The sequence below is a fragment of the Condylura cristata genome, unplaced genomic scaffold (genome assembly GCF_000260355.1).
Source record: "Condylura cristata isolate star-nosed mole 26May11 unplaced genomic scaffold, ConCri1.0 scaffold00017, whole genome shotgun sequence".
Lineage (NCBI taxonomy): Eukaryota > Metazoa > Chordata > Mammalia > Eulipotyphla > Talpidae > Condylura > Condylura cristata.
This window is the reverse complement of record NW_004567118.1, coordinates 33,128,759-33,153,189: the sequence shown is the minus strand read 5'-3', so window position 1 is coordinate 33,153,189 and position 24,431 is coordinate 33,128,759. Positions and strand designations below refer to the sequence as shown.

At 40.7% G+C, this 24,431-nt stretch overlaps 1 protein-coding gene across 1 annotated transcript in view; it reads right to left on the bottom strand.

Moving 5' to 3' along the window:
* The window catches only part of SMG6 (SMG6 nonsense mediated mRNA decay factor), a 207,773-nt gene that overhangs the window by 127,178 nt on the left and 56,164 nt on the right, over nucleotides 1-24,431 (bottom strand). The window lies entirely within an intron of this gene.

Below are 24,431 nucleotides of genomic sequence, written 5' to 3'. Positions count from 1 at the left end.
ACCCTCATAACTGACCGAAGGGAAGGGGAAGGCAGAATACAGAGTTATGATTACTGAAAGCATTTCTGGAAAGGTCTGCAGACCCCCAAAAACAAAAACAAAACTGAAATGAAACATACAACAAATGCTTAACAAGCCCTTACTAAGTGAATTGAGTGGGACACATGGCCTGCAGGATGCTCAGCCTTTGCTGGATTGTCTTCAGCAGCTCCCGTCTTATGACTGAAACTATCTGAATGTCCTACAGCAGTTCCATTGTTAGACTGGTAAGCAAAGAAAAGCTGAAATGGGTAGTTCATAAACCTAAGTGAGCCAAGACAGAGTTCAGCTGCTTGAGCAATTTGGAAGAAACTCCCTTCTAAAAGGTTTTTTTTTTTTTTTTTTTTCCAAGAGCATTTCCCAAGGTTCTTCTGAACAAACAGCTGGAATCCTTGAGAAGAATCAATGTCCTTATGGACCAAATTCAAATCCATGATCTTCAAATAGGTCTGATTATAACAAACTTTTTTCTTAATTTTACTTTTTTGTCACCAGACAAAATGTATAAAAACAAGAATAAAATAATAAGTTATGGACACTAGAAACATTACCACTGCTTGAATACAAATTAACTCTTTTTAGCCATTGGCACCTTAAGGTAAATAATATACCACACTAACAGGTGTTATTTGATCTCCAAGTCTTGGCTGAAGTAAACAAAGAATTTACCTTCTGTGAATAGAAAGTAATTTGCCTTCTGCCCCTGTGCCTACCACAGCCACGCGATATTCTCCAGTGATCCATTGACTTTCCCGCTTTCCACTGGGTGTGGTTAGGGGACCCCATATCTGCATACATCTCGTCCCAACTCCTCCTGTCCAACCTGCAATCAAAGGCCAAGGCACAAAGGAGACTTCCCCAAAAGCTAGTATGGCAATATTTCCTCCAGAAATTTGAAAAAATGTTGGAGTTCTGAAAGTCAGCACCAATTTAAAACCTGATCAGCATCTCTGAAAATCACAGTTACCATACAGCTGAATAAAATATTTTTTATAAATTTAACGCCAGCGTGTCTGTGTTTGGAAACTTTGAAAATACATGTTGTATGGTTTACTGCACTGGAAAAGGTGCCAACAGAGTTTCAAAGGAAGGGAAGTGTATAACTGTTTCCTTTCAAATGCATTTTCCAATGGGATCCATTCAGGGAAAAGGCTGGAACTAACTAAAACATTATTAAAAACTGTTATGGAAAGAGACAGGGAGATGGAAAAAGATAGACCCAAAAAAGTGAAATACATAACCCAACAGTGAGACAGACATACAAGGAAAAAGAAAGGGGATCTGGGCAGAGACACAGGCTGGACAGGGAAATGGGGTGAGATGGAGTTTTGTCTGGCAGTTGTTGCTCGTGGTCTCATATTGTTGCAGATCAATTGATCAGGGCCGCAGTGCTGCTGGCCCAGTGGCACAAGACAAACCACAGAGTTGGCTTTACGTTCCACACTTGCGAACTGCTGACCTTCAGTTTTCAACCAAAAATATTCTTTGGAAAACAGTAATACCAGGTTCAGCCCAACCAGCCAAGCAAAAACAAGGACTACTAACCTGAAGTAACAGCCTATTTAGTTACATCAGGCTCCAACCCTTCACAGGCATCAGGCTGGGAAGGCTGCAAACCTGAAACCACACCCTACCGAAAACTACCTCCAGCTTCTGACTCAATCAACTAGGCAGTGATAACCAGAAACGCTAAAACAAGTGACATGATGTTTCAAAGTTGGCTTACTAGAACCTACTCAAGCAGGAAGGCCAGTCCTGGCTCACAGAATCAGAGATACAATTCTTTCTGAAGTCACATGTGTATAACTCCAGTGGAATCTGCATGCAGTGCTTCGGGCAGGCGTTGGTGTTGATTTACAAAGCCACTGCGACAAGACTACAGGCCTTATTATTATTATTATTAATTATCTGGTAAGTTCTTCTAAACTAGTGTAATGTTAAAATTTACCTCCTAAACTGGGATACTTGAGAGAATAAAAGGTATACCACTAATAATTCATAAACAGGGTCCATTCCCAGGAACACCAGGACCTGACCGTTACTGTGGTCAGCCCACAAGTTGCTTTTCTTCTTCCTAAGTCAGCATTATCAAATCTCAGCTCAGAGGACTCTTTTAAAAGACAGGACTGCTCCTGATTAATGCCAAAGCACTTTCTTTTTGAGTTCCTCCCATACAGAGGTAAACAAATCAATTAGGTTAACTGCAAAAACTAACAAGAAAGATTGAGCTGACAATGGGGATTCTGGAGAAGCTGAAAATTCCAGGCAGCAGCTTTAGGGGAAAAGGGAAATGTGCCACAGATGGAGCTGTTGAGGCTGATCCTCCAGGCCTCACAGTGCTGGGCCCTGGCGCTTCAGCCAGCATCAAACAGCCGAGTACAGGGCAGGCAGACCTTGGTGCAAGTTTGCTGAGTTCCAGGCCATCATTCTTGAGGGTGTAATAACCATGGGCTGTAGCACACATGTTGAGGGATGAGGGAAAAAAATAAACAGAGAGACAAAAGAATGAGGATGCACTGCCAATTTCAATTGTGCAGCTTTTATTTTTAAATGCTTATCAAGCTGAGAGAGAGCAGAGTTCTTGGAAAACAAGGTTTCCTTTTTTCCAATGCCAGCGTAAAACACCCTCAAGGACGGGCACTGCACAGACTGTAACAACAAGGACCGTGGCTCTGCATCCTCCCAGCAGCACAGCCCACCATGGGTCCCACGCGGCTCTGATTTCGGCTCAGCTAAGAGAACCTGAATAACAGGCCCACTGCCTCTGGTAAAAACTGCTCTTTTTAAATTTTTTATTAATCTCCAAACTGGCTGTTTTAGAATTACAGCCCATTACCTACCAACTCTCTTCACTAATAAAATAAATTTGTAAAAAGTCTAATTACTACTTTTACTGAACTACACTGCCTGGGGATCAAGTACAGGAAGCCCAGGGCTCAACTAGTTGTCAGCTAGGGGATGATGGAAGGGGGTGGGGGAGGACCAAGTCACCAGCAGAAGAGAACATGAGGTTCAGAGCCAAACCTCCAAGCCTATACTCAAAAAGAAACAAAAGGGCGCTAACCCTGTTTTTGTTCTCAACAGCACTATGAGAATCCATGCCATCATGGCATTTTGGGAGGCCTGTCACGAGTTACACAGCCTGTGCTGCCCACGCCCCAGCTCAGCAGAAAAAGAGAACTGTGGTCCAAGACAGATGGATCCTGGCCGGAATCTCAGCAGAGAGCCTGGAGAGTCTGATCAGTAAGGAAACAAACAACTGTCCTTCCCACCTATCCCTCTGTCCTTCCACCCCACTCCTGGCCCCCAAAGAGGAAAAACAAACAAAACAACAACAACAAATGCAGCAATTGCACAAGAGCAAAGCGGCCTGCAACAATTCTGGGCTGTGCCCTGCACCTCATCCCAGAACACTGATTACAAAGCTGGAAACGTTACTCACACGCTGAGCCAATCAGCTCCTCATCCAGGGTTGGTGCTGAGAAGTCTGACCAGAAACCAGCAGTCAACTCTGACACACTCATTTACAATAAAAATTGTGTATGAAACCAACTAGTCCAACCTTACACACAAAGGACAAAATGTGACTGTCATTCTTAACTGTCCACGAAGAACTCTACGAGGCCAATCCCAAGTATGTCTTGTACTTTGATAAATAGCATTTCTCCTCTGGAGAACACTGAATATCAACCATTGCCAAAGAACTGTTTATTATTATTTTTTTTAAGACTACTGATAAGAAAACATGCTGTGACAGGTGAGTTAACTCTGTGGTGGATAATCGTTAGGGGAATGACCAGACTGGACAGGGCATTTTTCTGAGGCAGAGGGTGTGCAGTTACTCTCTCCACGCCACATGTCTACCCCCAAAGAACTGAGGAGTGCTCTCCACCAGAAAAACACAGCAGCAAATGCTGGGATACCAAAGCCGAGCTCCACGGGCCCCTGGAGTCTCTCAAAATAAGCTGCCAGTTAGGGAGCTAACACTAGCTTTGGATAAAATGCAGCTCTGGTAGAGTAATTAATTTTTTTCTTAACTGGGATTACATTAATTTTCAAGGACTAATGGAGTCCAGCTGTAATGGGAAGAGCGGCTGCCGATGCACAAAGGCACTTGTGCGCACATTATAAACATACACATACACACACACACACAGACCTATAAAAAGGATCCACTATAACAGGATATTTTTAGTTTCTACAATGCTGCACTAAAAATACAGTCCCGGCTGATACATCATGGCAGAACTATTCTCTCTCTGTCCCTTCAGGAACAGTTTAAAACATTTATTTTTGTTTCCTTTTGCGATGGTCAGAGTAGAGAGAAAATAGAAACTCATTGATAAGAGGAAACGAGAGAGACATGAAAAATTGAAAACTACCTAAAAACTCATGGAGAGGTTTATTTTATTAGTTCTTAATAAATATCTTGCAGATTTCCTCAGGAAATACACCAGATCACATGTAAAATAGTTTGATACTGATGTCAACTGCATCAACATATGAAGTCTATTAGGGTGAAGCCGCAGCAGGGTGATCAGCGTGCTGAAAAACTCCACAGTACTTGGGGGGGTGGGGGGAGAGGAATCTCACGGCCTTCCAAATTCTTCGAGAGGTAAAAAAGTCAGCCAAGACGCAGAGAGAGAAAGAGGGGAAAAAAAAAGATCCCACATCCTGCTTTCAGCTGCCAGCAATGTGAAGTGCCCAGAGATTAATTCTACGTCTGGCCTGGAAATGTGACTTTAAAGCATGAGAGAGGGGTGCTGGAGGGGGCGGTGTTGAGGAGGAAAGAGGAAAGAGAAGGGCAGGCTAACTGAGGCTGGCAGCAGGCCACCAGCCCCCTCCCAAGCCATGTTTCAATGTAGACAGAAGTAAACCCCAATAGACAGCAGCGCCTCAGCCTGCCAGGGCCTTCCACCAGCTGCAGCGCATCTCGCTCTCTCCCCTTAGTCCCAAGTGCAGATGTTCCCTACAGCATCACTTCCGTTAGAATTTCTTTTAAAGAAATAGCACACATATGTGGAGGCATTTCCACCGCTTCCCAGCAGGACTCTCTTTGCCTTTAAGGGCCTCAAAGCAAGGGCAAACTCTTGACAGCAAGTACCACAATGACTGAATGAACTGTTCTACTCTCCCTTGGAGAGGGGCATCCACCGGCTAAGGAGCACTAGTTAATTACTAGGAATTTCTTTATAAATTTGCTTCTTACTGTCTTAGAGGAAGAGGCCCCCATAATCTGAGGCAAGAAAAAAAGGGGGAAATATGTCAAAGATTTTAATCATGGTTTCTCAAAGCCGTCTACTGTGCATCACCATTATCAAAGGGTCTTATCATCGGGGAACTTGCATAAGGTAGTCTTAAAAGAAATTTTTTGAACACATTAGTATTTTACCAGGCATAGTTATTTAGCTACAAGAAAGACTATCTTTTTTAAAATTAAGTTTGCTAATTTCTTACATGCCTAAATTCGTTTCATGGAACCCAGGTCCTGGTAAGTTAATCTATCAATCAATCATTATTAAATACCTGCTGATTTTGAAGTGAATCTTGTACACTGTTAGGGATTTGGTAAAATATCATAGTCTTTTGTCCTCCTAGAGTACATACTCTAATTGAGGAATCTGTGCATTTTATGAACATTTTATAAGTGCATTGTAAAGTAGTGGTCTGTCAGGTTGCTAGTTCTTTTGGAATGAAAGAAGAGAGAAGTATCAGCAATGTCAAAAGAAAGCAAAACAGCTGGTAAAATCTCTGCCCAAAGCTGCTTTGTTTGAAATTCAAGCTCAAGGGAGGAAACAGACTCTGCCCTAAGGGATGGAAAGAAATAGTGGCAATCAATGGCAAGCATACTATGGTGAGAAGATTTAATTCAACAAATATTTATTAAATGTCTTAATGTAAGGCACTAGTTGTAGAAACAGACTGAGAAGTATATTATACAGGAAATAACACAATCAGAATTAACACCTAGTTTTCATCTTGAGGAGGCATCCACTGTATGTTCTTCAAGCCTTTTAGAGAACACAGAATTGTTATTTTGGATACTTACCTGGGAATTTATAAAAAAGGTGATACTGGGCCCTCCCTGGTGGTGCAGCAGGTTTTTAAAAGCACAGCACTAAGAAGCAAAAGCCACTGCAGCTTGAGTTCAATCCCAGCCCTGGAGGTGACCCACATAGTGGCAGACCTCTCCTGACCCACCCGCTGCTCCCCTCAGCAGTGTACTTTGTCAGTCAGCCTGTTCTGCTCCCCACTCTTCTCTAGTGAATCCTCTCACCATTCCTGCCCTTCTGGCCTGTACCTCAGTTCTGTATGAATAAATAAATAAATCTTTAAAAAAGTGATATTGAAGTCATCAAGTCATCAATGCTCTACACGTTACCAATGTAAAACTGCAAGAGTCTATTACCTGACATGCAGTTGGCACTGCTGTAAACAAACAAAAGGCAAGATTCTTGCCAACAGAATTAATGTTCATATTGAGCATATCAAGCACTCTAAGAGCTAAGAGCCCTTCCTGATATGTGAAGGGGAAAAAGACCAGGAAAAAAGGAAGCCAAAAGAGAAAGGTACTTGAGTTCAAGTGCCAGCCTGCTCCACCCAGAAAAGCATGTGAAAACCCATGGGAAGGATCCTGGGCTGCTAGAAGCCCATTCCCTGTGAATTCATGTCATGAGAGGTATGGAAAAAATTGAAAGATTTCTAGACTATTTTAAAAAATGAGAATCTAATTTTGTCTGACTTCAAGATTTTGTCATTACAATTTTTTAAAATATTGTGATTACAGAAAGGTACAAAAATATGGGGGGGAGAAAAAATTAAAATCACTCATTACTCTATCATCCTAGAGAATCATGATTCAAGTTCTGGTGTATTTATCCATCATTTTTTTTTTTTTTAATGAACATAGATGTAATTGGTGTTATTTTACAAAAAAAAAGTTTCCTATTGAAAAATTCATAACCATGAGACTGTATGTCCTTCAGAGAAATGAAAGATCAGACTCTTGGCAGCTGACCACACCCCCAAGAGTTAATCACCCAGAAAAGAGAAATGTCATGGCCTGACTCTCTAAATTGGGCAGCACACATCTGTTCTATCCCTATCCCTCCTCTCTGAGTTCCTTAAAGCAAACACATTTCAAAGCTATCTCATTATTCTCTACCCTCTTCCTCATATTACCCAAACCCAAAAGAGAGAAGTGCAGAAACTCACTCAGTCAAAAGGCTGCCTTCAGCACACCTGTAGAGTGCTCCCAAAGTCAAGGTTAGCCAATGAAAAGGTCATCAGAGACTATGGGAAACACCGGTATCCAAATGTCTTCTGGCTAAGTATGGTCCCACGCACTGGTGGCTTGTGGACCCAGCCTTATTGCCTTGTTCAGCTCAATAGATGGTTTACCCCAAGAGCTTTTTACTCCACAAAATAAAGACATGTTTCCAGAGTAACATTCTGTTACACAGAGACAGTTTATTCACTAGTGAAAAAAGGATTGCCACAAAGGCAACCATTTTTTTTTTTTTGGTTCCCTGAAATGGCCATGCAAGATAACATGTATCTCTTACCTGCTGAATGAAATCACCTATAAATGATACTAGAATTCTTGTAGCTGACAGAAATAAAAACGTATTTGCAGAGCTAGTTAAAAACTTTTCCAGTGGAAACTGTTTGGAGGTTCCTAAAACTGCTAAACATGGAGCTTCCCTACGACCCAGCAATCCCACTCCTAAGTATCTACCCAAAAGACATAAAAACACCGATTGAAAAAAGATACCTGCACCCCCATGTTTATTGCTGCTTTATTTACAATTGGAAAAACATGGAAGCAGCCCAAATGCCCAAAAGTAGATGACTGGATAAAAAAGATGTGGTTCATATACACAATGGAATATTACTCAGCAACCAAAAAAGAGAAACACATGTCTTTTGCAGCAACTTGGATGGAGCTGGAAAAGATCATGCTTAGTGAGATAAGCCAGAAAGAGAAAGAAAAATACCGGATGGTTTCACTCATAGCAGGAGTATAATGGACCAGGCGAGAAAATAACAAAAATAATGAACAACCATACATCAGAGACATTTTGCGGGGGTAGAGTGGGGAATGGGATCAAAAACGGGAGGTGGGGGGGAGGGAAGTGCACGGGATTTTGGTTATGGCACATGGGTGACATGGTGATGGGAAACCCGCGGGGATTACAATTGAGATGGGGAAAAAAATGTACAAAATGATGTAAAAATAAACTGTTATAAAATATAAAAAAAAACTTTTCCAGTGGAAAACCCTTTTAAGCTTAAGAGTAACAGAATGTCACAAAAGGAAAATAAAAACATCTTTTAACTTATAAAATTATTGTATATTTAAAAGCCACAACTATAATAAAAAATCAAATGTAAATAAGAAAAATGTGAATGAATATAGAAGGGACTAACTATATTTACTATCTGTAAAACTCAAACTGATACACAAGATAGCAAGCTAGAACAGTGAAATGAACAGAGAGTAAGATTCTACAGAACTATAAATCGTTAATAAATCACAAGGGGCAAAAATCCATTTTCACATACTTAAATAAATACAAGTTAAAACAAGGTAGACAGTTGGGCAGTTAACTTTCAAAATTAAGTGCAGTCTTATACAATCCAACAATCACACTCCTTGGTATTTACCCACATTATCTGGAAAACTTACGTTCATACAAAAACCTACACATAGGTGTTAATAGAGAAGTTTATAATCATAACCACCAAAATTTAGAAAGCAATTATGATATCCTTCGGCAGGTTAACAGATAAGCTGCTGTATACTTATACAATGCACCATTATTTACCATTAAAAACAAATGAGCTATCAAGCCACAAAAAGACATGGGAGAAACTTAAATGCATTGTTCTAAGTGAAAGAAGCCAACCTAAAAAGGCTACTCACTATATAATTGTATGATTCCAAATATATGACATTCTGGAAAAGGCAGAATTATGGAGAAAATAAAAAAAGATCAGTGGTTGTCAAGAGCTACGGGGAAAGATGACTAGGCAGAGCACAAAGGACCTTTAGGGCAGCCTAAATTAGTTTGTGTATTACAATCTGGATACATGTAATAATATATTTGTCAAAACCATAAGATATAACCTCCCAAATGAACCCAGATGTAAAGTACAGCCTTTAGGTGATAATGATGTATCAATATAGCTCACCTAATTCTAACAAATATCCTACTCTGGTGCCAGATTTTTAAGTGAGCTGAATGTGTTTGGACATGGAGGTATATATGGGAAGTCTATTTCCCAACAATAGCCTAAGATAACTCTAAAAAAGAAAGCCTATTTTTTTTTAAAGATTTTATTTATTATTTATTCGTTCAGAACTGGGGTACAGGCCAGAGATGCGGAGGGTGAGAGGATTCACCAGAGACAGAGCGGGGAGCAGAACAGGCAGATGGACGAAGTACACTGCTGAGGGGAGCAGCGGGCGGGTCAGGAGAGGTCTGCCACGCCATCTGGCCTCTGGGGCAGGCGGGGATCGAACTCATGTGGAAGTGGCTTTAGCTTCTTAGTGCAGTGCTTAACCCGCTGCGCCACCAGGGAGGGCCAGAAAGCATATTTTTAAAAAATGATAATTTTCTTCTATCATTTGTTCTACAAATACAGGAAGCCTATATTATACTGTGGATTATAAAATATTTAACAATACTCAATGCTACTGAAAGGTTGCATATCACTGGGCATTCTCAGACACTGCTGTTAAGAGTGTAAATTGGCACAATCTCTTAAGAAACTAATCCAGCATCATGTATCAAGTGTTGAGACTTTAAACCCTTCAATCTCAAAACCAAGCTTCTAAAAATACACTTAAATAAAAATGCTATGAAATGCAGACAAAGATCTTATGTACAAAGATGTGTAATTATAGCAGTATAAGACTAGAAAAGTGGGAGGAGAAAAATCCAAAACAGGGTGATGATTAATCAAATGTTAGCATGTTTACATGAGAACATTATTCAGTCACTAAACATGTTTGCAATAAATTTTATAACTCAGAATACCTATAACGAATAAAAACAGTAAAATCAAACATTTCAATATCATTTCAAATTAAAAAAAAAAACCTTGTATATTCACACACACATACAGAGGAAGGAGTATCACTGTTTTTTGACATTCACGAGTTTATCATTGGGTTCCACATTTTTCCCTCTTTTTAAAAAAATGTTTAGTACTCTCAACAAATCAAAAAATTTGAATTTCTTTTTTGAAGAACTAGTTTACATAAAAAGGACAGTTTATTCAGTATTATGAAAGGAAAAATATGTTAAATAAGTGGTAAAGGAGAAATGAGGGAGTAAATATGGGCAGGAAAAAAAGGACAAAGAACAAATAATGAAAGATTTAGGATATCAAAAAGGATACAACTTAGGCTGCCGTCAAAGAAATTTTGCTTTCTAGAGCTGTGAAGCCACTGATTACAGGATTAATAGTAAATACCAAGCATGCTTCATGTATATTGATTTAGTGTCAGAATACAAAACTCGCATTTGGAAATTACATTTCAGAAATGTCTCCCTACCTAAAATAAAACATTATTATGAATAATAACCCAGATAAGAGATCTGGTCTTGCCATTCAATCTTCACTGCTCAAATTGACTGACAAACTATATTCTTGACTTGAACTCAATACAAAACATCTACTGAGAAGTTACAACACACCAGGTCCCATGACACATGCTCACAATGCATCAGTGAACAGGTCAAGGTTCCCTATCTGCAGGGACCTTACATTCTTGCAGAGGAATTGAAGGAGAAAAGGAATAATAAACTTATGTACAGCATCACCTAGCATTTAGAAAGTAAGTGGAAAAACAAAGGTAAGGAAGACCAGGAGAACTAGGTGAGAGTGTAGTGAGTGTAGGATAGTCAAGGTAGGCCTCAGAGAATAGAGTTATAGGAGGTGAGGTCTTTGCCTTCAAGATAGTTGGAAGCAGAGCATTCCAAGTAGAAAAAAGCTGTTAATGCAAAGGCCCAAACCAAATGTGGCTGACTTATCAGAGGACCTAAAAGGAGGACAGTGTGACTGAAGCAAAGTAAATTAGGGAGACAACAGCAGTGAAGGAGGTCAGAAAGAAACAAGGTATGGGTGTGGGGAATTGGGAAGCAGGGGAAGTTCCATATAAGAAGGCCTTGCAAACACTGGCTTTTACTGAGTGAAATGGGATTCGAGCAGTGGCATGATCAATGTTGTATAGAGAGCAGACTGTGTGCAATGTGTGTGTTTATGAGAGAAAATATGAATATGTGAGTGTGTGTGTTGGCAGCCCATGGGGGAGGGGGGTAAAAGGAATAAGAAAGACCACTTAGGAATTTTGACTCTGTGTTTAAAGTTGTTCCACAAGGGGTATTAGGCAGTGTCTACAGAGAGTTTCTCTTCCAACACAGAATCTTGAAGAATGTGTCAATGGCCTACAATTGTGTCCTTAGCAGGCATCTCAAAATAATGATTACCAAACATTTTCTCTGCTTATTGCCCTGACATGAGTTTAGGGCATCACCCTCTCTCAGGGGAGAGGTGAAAAGAGGTTATGAAGAACAAGCAGTGATAACAGGATGACGTCATAGATGTGCCTCAAAGAAGCCCCCAGTGAGTTCAACTCATAACTATCCTACAGTGATTTATTTTACCCTGCCAACACCAGCTGGAGAAGAGATGAAGAAAGCCGAACACAGCCGTAAGCCCTGGGCAGGCATCACAAGAGCTTTCTCCCTCCAGTCCCTTGCCAGCCCCTCCCCTCTTTCAACCACTGATCCTTGCCTCAGAAGCCAGAGTGTGAACAGCACGTGTCTGGATTTCAGAAACCTACCCAGCAGTTGGAAATTCCCCGCACCGTGTCAATTGCTGCATCTGCTGTTGGCACTTGGGGCATGGGATCACACAGGCATCTTTTGAAATAAGCTTGAAGATGGGAATCTTATATCTAAACAGGGGACTAAAGAGCCACGAACTCCAATAGCAGTAAATAAATCCCTAACTATATGACAATCTGTCATCTAAAGAGAAAAGTGAGACACAAGCAAATCAAGCAGCTTTAAGAAGAATAATAGTCAAGAATGAAAGAAAAGAGCACCCTGACTAATGAAAAGGATTTTATGGGACAACATGGTTCACCAGACATATAATACAATGTGACAGAAACTAAAGAGCATGCTTTTCCAGATCTCTAGCTCACAGCTTTTAGGTAATAAATGACTTCTATCAATTCAGCTGTAGACCTTCCCACCCCCTTCCTTTCTTTTTCTTCCCCATAGATTTAAGTCCTCTAAGTAGTCTCCACCTTGAACATCCCTTGGAAAATTTTAAATGTGAGTTCAACAACATGAATTGCCATAAAACAAAGTTGGAGGAGCTACCCTTTGAAAAAGCAGTCTACAAGCCCTTGCCATCTTCTAAGTACAGGTGCCTATGTCACATCACTCAAAAGAGTTTACCAATGTTCCAGTCTTGGGGTGAAAAGATCCGTTCTCGCAATGGAACACTTATCCTGGAGAAACTACTTTTAAAAAATAGGTGATGAATTAAAAAGAAATGCTCTGATCAGCAATGAGTAAAGGTGAGAGATGTAAATGTAGAACACTGATGCCCTGATGAACTTGAGCTTTGGTTTCTAAGGCTTCATAGTCACCCCCAATGTAAGATGCCCAAGGTCTCTGCCACAAAGCTAGAATCCCACAGGGGTATATCCAAAGTATAAGAGCAAATTAGAAGTAACATTTTGCCCTTTGGGAAGACAACTAGAAAGTTAAATATGTCAAACCCAAGGACAGATTAGAAAAGGAAAAATATGGCACTGAAAACACTAACACCCTGGCTAATGGAAAGGAATTTATTGCTGGGCAGCCTAAATTCACATCACCTGGATGGTCTAAGAACCCTCAAGTAGATATTTTAGAATGATTATTTTAGACAAGGCTGTGAACAAAATTAAACTCAAATTATTTCTCTATTTTCACCTATAATTTCCACTTGAAATACTGAAGAAAAAAGATTACAGAAAGTTTTACATTACATAGGAAACAATACACATGAACAATAACAGCACAAACAAGAAATCAGCAGAAACTCACCTAAAAGAACCACTTCATCATACAATCTCTAAAAGACCCACTTTCATTTTAAAGAACTAAAAGCCAAGCTCACAGATATGTTCAGAGAATAAGAAACTATAAATAATTCTTTTAAACTACTGGAAATAAAAATATATAACTGAAATAAAAACTTAGTGGAACATTCTTAACAGCAGATTAGAGATAGCTAAGGAAAGAGTCAATGAACTGAAAGTCTATAATATAACAGAGTGTCAGGAAAATGAAAGAGGTTTAAAAACCATATAAAAAGAGGTAAAGTCTGGGCCCTCTCTGGTGGCGCAGTGGGGTTAAAGAACAGCACTAAGAAGCTAAAGCCACTTTCACGAGTTCAATCCCAACCTGCCCCAAAGGTGATCCACATGACAGGACAGACCTCTCCTGACCTGCCCGCTGCTCCCCTCAGCAGTGTACTTTGTCGATGTGCCTATGCTGCTCCCCACTCTGTCTCTGGTGAACCCTCTAAATGTCCCTGTACCTCCGGCCTGTACCCCAGTTCTGTATGCACAAATAAATAAATCTTTAAAAAAATAAACAGGTAGGCCCTCCCTGGTGGCGCAGCGGGTTAAAGCACAGCACTGAGAAGCTAAAGCCACTTCCGCATGAGTTCGATCCCCGCCTGCCCCGGAGGTGACCACATGGCGTGGCAGACCTCTCCTGACCCGCCCGCTGCTCCTCTCAGCAGTGTACTTCGTTGATCTGCCTGTTCTGCTCCCCACTCTGTCTCTGGTGAATCCTCTCACCCTCCGCATCTCTGGCCTGTGCCCCAGTTCTGTATGAATAAATAAATCTTTAAAAAAAAAAAATTAAAAAAAAAATAAAATAAAATAAACAGGTAAAGTAAAATATGTGTCTGATCAGAGTCATAAAAGAAGGGAAAGCATGAGTACATGCAGTTTTTTTTAATTTTTAAAAAATAATGTAACAGTTTATTTTTACATCATTTGTGCCTTTTTCCATCCATCTCAGTTGTAATCCCCGTGGGCTTCCCATCACCAAATCACCTATGTGCCATCACCATAGTCCAGTGCACTTCCCTCCCTACCCCATTTTTGATCCCATTCCACCCCAAGTAAAATGTCTCTGGTATATAGTTATTCATTATTATTTACCCCCCCCCCCGGTCCTTCAATGCTCCTCCTATGAGTGAAACCATCTGGTATTATTTTTTTCTTTCTGGCTTATTTCACTAAACATGATCCCTTCCAGCTCTATCCATGTTGCTGCAAAAGGCATGGGTTTTTCTTTTTTATTGCTGAGTAATATTCCACTGTGTATATATACATCTTTTTAATCCAGTCATCTACTTTTGGGCATCTTGGCTGCTTCCATGTTTTTCCAATTGTAAATAAAGCAGCAATAAACAAGGTGGTGCAGATGTCTTTTTGAATCAGTGTTTTTGTGTCTTTTGGGTAGATACCTAGGAGTGGAATTGCTAGGTCATATGGAAGCTCCATTTTTAGCAGTATGAGAAACTTCCAAACAGTTTTCCATAGTGGTTGTACCAGTCTGCATTCCCACCAGCAGTCCAGGAAGAGTTCCTTTTTCTCCACATCCTCACCAACATTTGTAGTTGCTAGTTTTAAGATGTGCCATTCTCACTGGTGTGAGGTCGTATCTCATTGTGGTTTTAATTGGCATCTCCCTTATAACAGCGATGTTGAACATTTTTTCATATGCTTGTTGGTCGTCTGACATGTAGTATTTTTTTAAAGAATGCTAAAAATTTTCCTAAACTACTGAAAATGAAAAAACAACTCACAACAAGAAACCCAACAAATCCCTAGGAAAAATAAAAAATAAATTCAAACCCACATAAATCTTTAAAACTGCAAGGCATCAAAGACTTTAAAAAGGGAAAGAGGAAGGAAGAAAAGGAGGAAGCTAGGAAGAAAGGACAGATGGATGGACAAAAGACCACCTGAAAAGCAGCCAGGAAGAACAGACTACTTTTGAAAAAGAAACAGCCTGGTAGCTATTTACTCAGCAATAGTGAAGTATCTTGAATGGGTTAAAGGAAAATACCTACTAACCTAAAGTTCTATTATCACAGAATGATGGGCTTTTTTTTTTTAAATAGTAGTTTATTTTTACATCATTTTGTGAGAATGTTGAGCTTTTAGGAAAAACACAAAAGTCTTTTTCAGACAAAACTGAAAAAGTCTGTCATCAAAAGAATTTCAATAAATAAATTAGGAAGCATACACTTCAATTAGAAACAAAATGATCCCAGTTGGAAGATCTGGAAAAAAAAATCAGAATGAAAAGAAAGCAATAAACAAATGGGTAATGAGTCTAAACATTTACTATCAAATTTACTACCAAAATAAAAAATAATCTTAAAAAATGAAAATGAGGAAAATTTGTCTCTTAAGACTTTCAAGGAAAAAATAATTAAAATACCTGATAACAGCAAATAAACTGAGAAGATAAACTAGGAAGAGAAAAAATAGAATTTAAGTGTTCTGTAGTTGCTGTATAGTTTAGGAGAATAAACATAATGCAAAACTTTTGACTTCTGGCAAGGTATATATGCATGTATGAATTCCTAGGGTAACCACTAAAAGAAAAGGAAATTAATGAAGAGGAATAGAGAACAAAATGGAGGGGTGGGAAGTGGGGTAGAGGAATCTGAAGAAGGTGAGAAAGGAGAAAAAGAAAAACCTGAATAAGTAGGAAACCAGGAGAGCATGAGAGAAATTATTTGTTAAACATGTATCTGATATGGGGCTTATATCTAGAACTCTTAAAATAATAATAAGACAAATAATTTAAAATATTGGCAAAAGATTTAATAGACATTTAACAAAGAAGGTTTACAAATGACAAACACATGAAAAGTCACTCCTCATTCTCAGCCACTAGGGAAATACAAATTAAAACCAAAATTAAAAAGCACTGCACATCAACTAGAATAGCTAATGTAAAAAAAGGCTAACAATATCAAATGATGGCAAAGATACAAAGAAGCTGGAACTCTCACATACTGCTGGAAAGAAGTAAAAAGGTCCAACCACTTTAGAAAGCAGTTTCTTATGAAGTTAAACATAAACTCAGCATATGGCCCAGGAAATTCAATCCTAAGTATTTACCCAAGAAGAGATGAAATGTGTTTACAAAATACTTTCATACAAATATTCAGACCCTTTTACACATAACCCCAAATGAGAGGCAACTCAAATGTTCATCAACAGGTAACCAGGTAAATAAAATTATATTATACCCAATGCAACAAAATACTACTATTCAGTAATACAAAGGAATGATATAAAACAAAATGAATAAACCTCAGAAACATCACAAAGAGTGAAACTGAAAGTCAGACAGAAAAGAATATACACTGAGGTTCCAAACTTTAGAAAAACCTATCTGATGTATGGTGACAGAAAGTAAATCAGGGCCCTCCCTATTGGTGCAACAGGTTAAAGCACAGCACTGTGAGGATATCGCAGCCACTGCAGCACAAGTTCAATCCCTGGCCAGGGAGTTGACCCACACGGCACAGCAGACCTCTTCTGACCCGCCTTCTGCTCCCCTCAGCAGTGGATTTCAGTACATTTGCCTCTTCTGCTCCCCACTCTGTCCTCTCACCGCCCCCACCTCTGGCCTATATCCCAGTTCTGTATGCATAAATAAATAAAAATCCTTAAAAAAAAAGAAAGAAAGAAAGCAAATCAGTGGTTGTTTGGGGTCAGGGGCAGGATGGAGATAACTGGGATAGGCATAAAAAGAATTTTTTGTCCCTGGTGGTGCAACGGGTTAGGATGCAGCACTGCAAGCAAGACACGGCTGCTTCAGTGCGAGTTCAAAACCCAGGCCCTGGAGGTGACCCACATGTGGCAGACCTCTCCTGACACGCCCACTGCTCCCCTCAGTGGAGTACTCCGACAATCTGCCTATTCTGCTCCCCACTCTGTCTCTGGCAAATTCTCTCACTGCCCATACACCTCTGGCTTGGACCCCAGTCCTGTATGCATAAATAAGTAAATATTTTTTTAAAAAAAGAACTTTTTGGGGTAGTGGAAATGTTCTAATTTTGATTGTGATAAGTCACACGTGTATATAAATTGTTCAAACACACTGAAATGAACCCTTAAATTGGGTGCATTTTATTATATGTAAACTTTACCTCAGTAAAAATGATTTTTAAAAACAGGATGGTATACATAAACCTAAATATACCAACCAGTAACTGTCAATGAACTCAATGCCCATTAGAACCCCCAAAGAGACAACAACTCAAATATCAATAAACAGAAGACTGGATAAACTGTAACAGATAAACAAAATATAGTATTATAGCAATAAAAATGAAGGAACTACAACTAAACACATCAACATGGACAGAACTCACAGAGCTAACATAGAACAAAATAAGCTAGAGAGAAAGGAATATAAATAGTCTGGTTAACATGACTTCACTTATATGGAGGCAATAACAAAAGTATGTGTCGTTTAGGGATGTATACTGTAAAGAAAAAGCAAGGGAAAATAAATTCCACAGGTAAAGATAATTACTTGTAAGGTCAAGGGAGAGCTATGAAGGGACAAGACACACACGGAGTCTGCAGTACTAACAATATTAGTATTTCTGAACCTGGGTAGTCATTTCACATGTATTTACACTTTATCATTCTTTCTAAGATTTCATATTTCCATGAATGATATAGATCTACTTCCCTACACTTCTAGCCAAAAAAAGAATCACTGTCTCAGCTAAAGAATGGCATCTGAAAGCCTCTTTTTTTTTTTTAATAAGAAAGATACTGAAAAAGATGGTGGAAATAAAAAACAGCATTCCTTAAAAAAAAATCTTTCTTTAAAAAAAAAGAGACATGGGCCCTCCCTGGTGGTGCAATGGGAGCTGCAAGTGAGCTGTAGCTGTTTCAGTGTGAGTTCAATCCCCAACCCGGAGGTGACCCACATGTCACAGCAGACCTCTCCTGTCCCGCCTGCTGCTCCCCTCAGCAGTGTACTTTGTCAATCTGCCTGTTCTGTTCCCCATTCTCTCTCTAATGAATCCTCTCACCACCCCTGCACCTCTGGCCTGCACTCCAGTTCTGTATGCATAAATAAATAAAATCTTTTAAAAAACAAAACAAAACACACACACTACATAGTCCAAATCAAGAGAAAAGGCCAAAAGCTTCTTTTACCAAGTGGTCACCCTCACCCACACAACAGTAAATGTGGAGCACAGCCAGAAAGCCTAGATTTGCCCAAACCATTCTTGCTGCCATCGCATTACTTCTGAGTCCGTCTCAGTCTCAAGCAACTTGGGAGAATTCTGATTCCCCCAACTTGCTCATTTCCACTTCTGTTCCTCTTCTCAGATCAGATTCAAAGATCATATCTCCATCAAAAAATAGCAGCTACACAAAATGATGGAAAAAGAAACTATTGAAAAGAAAAAAAAAATAGCAGCTGCTAATTTGGGGTGGGGTGCCTGACTGTTCTGCTCTCAATTAAATCCAAAGTAGTTTTTCTATCTTCTGACCTAGATGGTTGGACACTTGAGATCTGAGTGAATTTACTAGCTGTGTACCTTGCTTAAGTCACTTAATCTTCTTATATGTTTCTCATCATCTACAGAACAGAAAATATCTATCCCACCTGTCTCTGAAAGTTATAGGAGCATGTAGCAAATATAGAAGGGCATGTGATATTATCACAGTATTGCTCCATGGTCTTTATTGGCCAAACCCTCTGATTCTTCCCCAGACCAATAACTTAACTGGTTAGGACCCAAAGTGCAACATACTCCCCCTACTCATCACTCCTAGTCCCTACCTACTTTCTGTGTCTTCAACAAATAGTGCGTATTTGGCCTAAGCCCCTGTAAACTACACATTTAGATCTTAATCCTTTGAAAAAGCTTAGAGAGCTTGGAAAAGGAAGCAGAGAGTACTACTACCAACACTTCCCTCAAAGTCTCCCTTTCAGAATATTCCTGTTCTGGAGCAAAACAAAATCAAATAAGAGAACTTATAAAACAGCAATAGAGATGAGGTATATAGTCCACACAAAATTACCAGGCAAAACTGTACTTCTGTACTTCATGATAAAGTAGCCACTGACAATAAAGCGTACTGTCTGTCACCCTGAGGCAGAAAGAGACCATTTCTGCAAATGGCATGACATGCGACTAAGCTTTATAGACAAGTGTGAATGAACTGGTATGACTTTCATTTATTTAATTTTTCACAATGGGCTCTCCTCTCCCAGTCTAAAGTAACAAATTCATTCTGAAAACAAGGACCCAGGGATTCAAAGTCAGGAAAGAGAAGGTCACGTGACACAGTCGCATTTTCTTCTTTTCCAGGGAACTGTGAGGGAAGTCTCTGCTGAGCAGCCTGTTCATACTTACATTTCCCCAGAGGGACAGAGGGCATAGCTCAAGGATGGATCCTCCTTAGCCTGCCTTCCAAAGTCTAGCCTCTTTTGACCCTTGAATCTATTCCTTATAAAATCTGTTAGCCAAACTGGCTCTTTTTCATTAACATACACTAAATGAAACAATTCTCTAAATAAAGATGAGGCAGTACTGATTACCTGTAAAATCAACTCATGGATCCTTGTGGAGACAAAGTCCCAGGGCTTTTTCTAACAGAGATTTAGAAGGAAGAATAAAAGGGACAGTTAGTTTGTAAGGCTAAACTCAAATCTAACCCCTTTATGATGAAAGGTGGATTTCCTATACAATTGTTCTGACAAGCAGAGGATTAGGCACTCCATACATTCTGCTTGGGAAGAGATTTAGACAGAAGGCAACTGCCACAGTGAGGCAAACTGTTTTACTGAAGGTCTGAAGACTGTTATATGGTGTGTGACAAGGAAGCTTTTACTACGAACTAAACAACTCAATTAACTAGAGCTAATTGCCATAAACAACAATGGCACAGAGGTGAGGTCCCCATCTCAAGCGTCCCACACATCTTGAGTTGAGCTCTACTGGGCCATGTAGAGGTCATGGTTCTCTCTCACTCTAGAGGTGCACATGTGGTAATCCCTCCACCTACTGCAATTTGGGATTACTAACCAACCATAAAAGCAATCAGAAATGATAATGAAAGGAATGCTAGTCAGCCTACCTCAATTCTAGTCCCTACATGTTCCCTAAGGGCAGGGAGCACCAAAGGCACACACAAGGTGTCTCTTGGGTGCCCTCTTGCTGCCACCAGGGATTTTCTACAAGACTGAAATAGAGGCCTATGTTGCCTATGAACTGGCTGAGGCGGAAAAAGAAGAGGAAAAGAAGGGGCCAGGGCACAGAAAAGGGAAGTTATTCCAGTGGTGGCCAATGAATAACATCCAATGATTTATAGGAAGTATAATCCAATAATACAGTAAAATAAAACAGTGTGTGCCTGAGATGGTTTTGATTCCAGGAATTATAAAACATATTTTTTAAAAAGAGAGAGAGGAAAGGGGGGAGAGAGAAAGGAAGGGGGAAAAAAGGGCCAGATTGGAGCAAATTGGGCACAGATGGGGGATGCAGTGGGGTTTCAGTGATGCCCTACCACAAATGTTGCTTCAATTATTCCTCCTCTAGAAACTTGAGTTTTATTTCCTTAAATTACAGAATTTTTAAAAAATTAAAATTCTTCAAGCGCCTGTGGTTTAGATCAAGAGTTCACCCTCGAGCATCGTGTCAACCAATCAGATGGCTACTGAAGTGTTAAATGCCGAAGCACATGGAGAAGGCCCATTTCTCCCTTTAGGCTTGGGAATGCCGCAGAGAGATTACCAATCATGACATCACTCTGGGAACCACCTATCTCACCACCACCCATCATTCACTAACTAGGACGATTTTGGACACTGGCCAGGTAAAAAACACACTTTTCAGTGAGAGCTGGCCTGCCCAAAATTGTGGCCCTCTTTATCTGTGTATTCAATACTTCCCAAGAGCTTAATAAATACCAGGCACTATGTTAAGAACCCCTACATACCCCCCAAATTTATCTGTCCACAGCCACTTCAGTGTAGAGTATTAAGATTCTAGGCTCCGTGTAGTTCCACTAAAGTAGGGTAATTAATTGCACAGGGTTCTGATGAGATGAGCAGTTAAAGGTCTCCCCCAGCAATAGCCCTGAGTAGTCCTGAGTTTTAAGAGGATGCTGAGACCAGAAAGTTTACGTGGCTACATGATGCAGCATAATAAGACTTATTTTCCCCAAAAAGAAAGGAGGGGGACAAATCTCACCTCACAACCTCTGCCTCCCTGAGTTGTAGGGAAAACTATAAGCTAGGAAAAGAAGATAGCTTTCTCTCACCACCATCTAAAGCCTTTTCCCTCCATTTTGCATTGTAAGGTGTCCAAATCTTTCAAATAGTTCTTGTCTCTCCTAATCATAAGGAAAGTATACTTGAAAAATAAACTCACTAACGTATATTACTTCCACCCCTTGAAGATGGGACTGTGAAACAAAGAGAACCATGCAAGGATAGCACTGATCCTCACACACAAAATGAACCAAACGTCAGCAAAGAACATTTAGTAAGGACTTCCCTGTTCTTTTCCAAATCAGTCCTGAAGTACCACATCTTCAGGGAAGGCCAGGCATGGATTGAGAGGAGTCTGACTGTGCCTTGGGGGGTCACAGATCACTCTGCTTCAGGCTGGAATGCTCTTTCTCCACAGAGTCCAGAAACTGACTTATGCAAACACCCACCCAGAAGGACACATCCAAGAAGAAATGGAAAGAAAAATGATGGCCCAGATGTTCTGTAACTTACAGTGACTGCCAAATCACTACAGACCTCAAGTACCTGGGAGGGCCAGGCAACATCAGGCCCTTGCTTCCTGGTTTTAGTAAGGGACCCGTGTGGCTGGGTGGTGACTCTGACAGCATGCAGACTGGCCTGGAGAGAAGCCTTTAGAAGGGCACCAGCTGACAGGACTTGGGGACTGACCACTCAAGTCTGATTTATCACTTCCCTACTCATAAAAATGTGATTCAAACTGCTGTTGATTAGTGAAGGATTTAAATCTTTACCCTTGCCCCAACCCCCTTCTCTCCCCACCCCCGGCACAGATGCTGCTACTCAGCCACAACACCCCCTTCTTGCCACTGTCCATGGAAGCACAGCTCAGGGGCCCAGAGAAGATGACTCATGTGCTGGGAAATGGAAAAGTGCATCTTCCCACCAACCAACCCCGCTGAGTGCTCTGCTCACCCCTCTCCCAATGGCAGCCCACACAGTGGGGTCTGGATGGACGCCTCAGCTGCACACCGGGTACTTGGCAGCACGTCCACAGAGCTCTCTGTCCCAGTCAAGTGTTATATCCTGTGACCTAGGCTGTTTTTCCTGAAACACCCTTGGAACTTCTGACCATCTCAGCTCATACTCCTTTTGGCTCCAGCTGCCTCATGGAGGTAAGCATTAGGACAAGGCCAGAATGAGTTGTGAGGTCTCTACCACAGGTTTTAACATGTCCTTCCTGGCTAGCAGGTCCTCATGATGATCAACCATGGAAAAAAGTACTAGAAAAAGTACCTTGGCCTCGAGGGGAACTACCTCGTTCCTTCTTTTTTTGTGTTCACCATCTCATCTGCCTTTCACCCATATTTTCTTAACCTTTACATAACAGCAGCTATAAAGAAAAGGACACACTGGTGGCCTATGAAAAGCCCAAGGTATTCCTTTTCATGAGCAAAAGCTGCTGACAACAGATGCTTCACAGGCAAGAGCTGCAGGTCCTTCACATTCACATCTCCTGAGGTTACAGGTCACTTAATGCTGGAACAATACCTTGGCAGAGTCTGCAGCTCTGTGACAGGCAGCTCACTGAACTCTGCGGGTTGTTGTTAGAGGGAGGCAGGAAAATGAATAGGAGGGCACCTCAGGAGACCCCATTTCCTGAGTCGAGGGAGCTTCCCTCTTGGTAGCAGAACTAGCAGAGTGATGATGAAGGAATCAATCTCCCTCCCCTTTGGACTTCACAGTCTCACCACAATAGCACCTTAAAAACTTTATTTCCTCCTTCCTGGAAACCACCACTGCCTCTCAGGACTTCAGGTTTCCTCAAAGCTGTATAAATAAATAGCCATCTCAGGAATAATCAGCCAAGTTCAAAACAACACCAAAGCCTCTGCATCTCACTTTCTGCTGGGAATTCTTAAATACTGTAGCAGGCAGTATGAGACGAGAAAATTCTCTAGGATTCAGATGTGATTGAAAACCCAGGCCAGCTAGCAGAGGACCTTGCAGAGTCCCAGGAGAAGACACGTTTCAAGGGAAAGTGTTGCATACCCACTCATCAGGGAAGAAATTCCCACATTACCAGTTAAGCTGAAGCATAACCGCCCCCAACACAAATGGGAAGGGAAATAAATCAACTTCAGAGTGAGAGAAAGCGCTGAGAAAAGGTGCAACAAGAGAACGAGCTACACTGTCCAGAAACGCCAGGTCTGTTTTACAACAGTCTCCATGGGGCAATTCCCACTTCTTGGCATTGCAGATAATAACCTTCCAGCCCTGAGACCAAACACTATGTCAATGCTCTGAAATGATTCTTTGGCAGCATGGACCAAATCTCCTTTGCAAACAACACAAAATGATGTGACCCCCGCACTACATATTTCCATTAAGTCAAACCACATCATCCTTACCTAAGTGGGGTGGAGGGAAGGGAACCTGGTGACATCCTTTGTGACCTGGTCATCAGAACATTTAAGAATTCTGCCAATCAGTACCACCCCTCCAGCCAACCATACCATCCCTGCCAACCTCACATCAAAAAATCCCAGAGTGTTCAGAAAAACATTTTAGAATGTAAATCAGTTTATTAAGCCAAATTCTAGGCCTGGTGATTTTTGTGCTTCCAGATTTGAGTCACCAAAGCTCATCAATTCTCTGTTCTTACTCTCTGGCAGGCTCCCACAAGGGATATCCCGTAGGGAACTAGACTTTTCCATACTGAACAAACAGGGTACATGAGTCCAGAAACAGCTATTCCCTATCCCTGCCAAGCGTATGGTCTCTGCAATGAAACATTTCAGCAATGCCTCTCCCCTGGGAGAGGCTCTGGGTCTGCAGCCTCCAAGAGGCCTTACGGCTGCCTTCAGCTTGGCCAGATGTGCAACAGCATCTCTGGGTTTGCAAATTATGCTTTATACCCATGATTCCTTCTTTCTATCCCACCCAAGCACTAGAGAGCTAGACAGTCATACAGATTTGAATATGTTAAAGATCTGAGAGGCAATAGTGGGGAAGGGGCAGGGGTATATGTGTGTGTGTGTGTGTGTGTGTGTG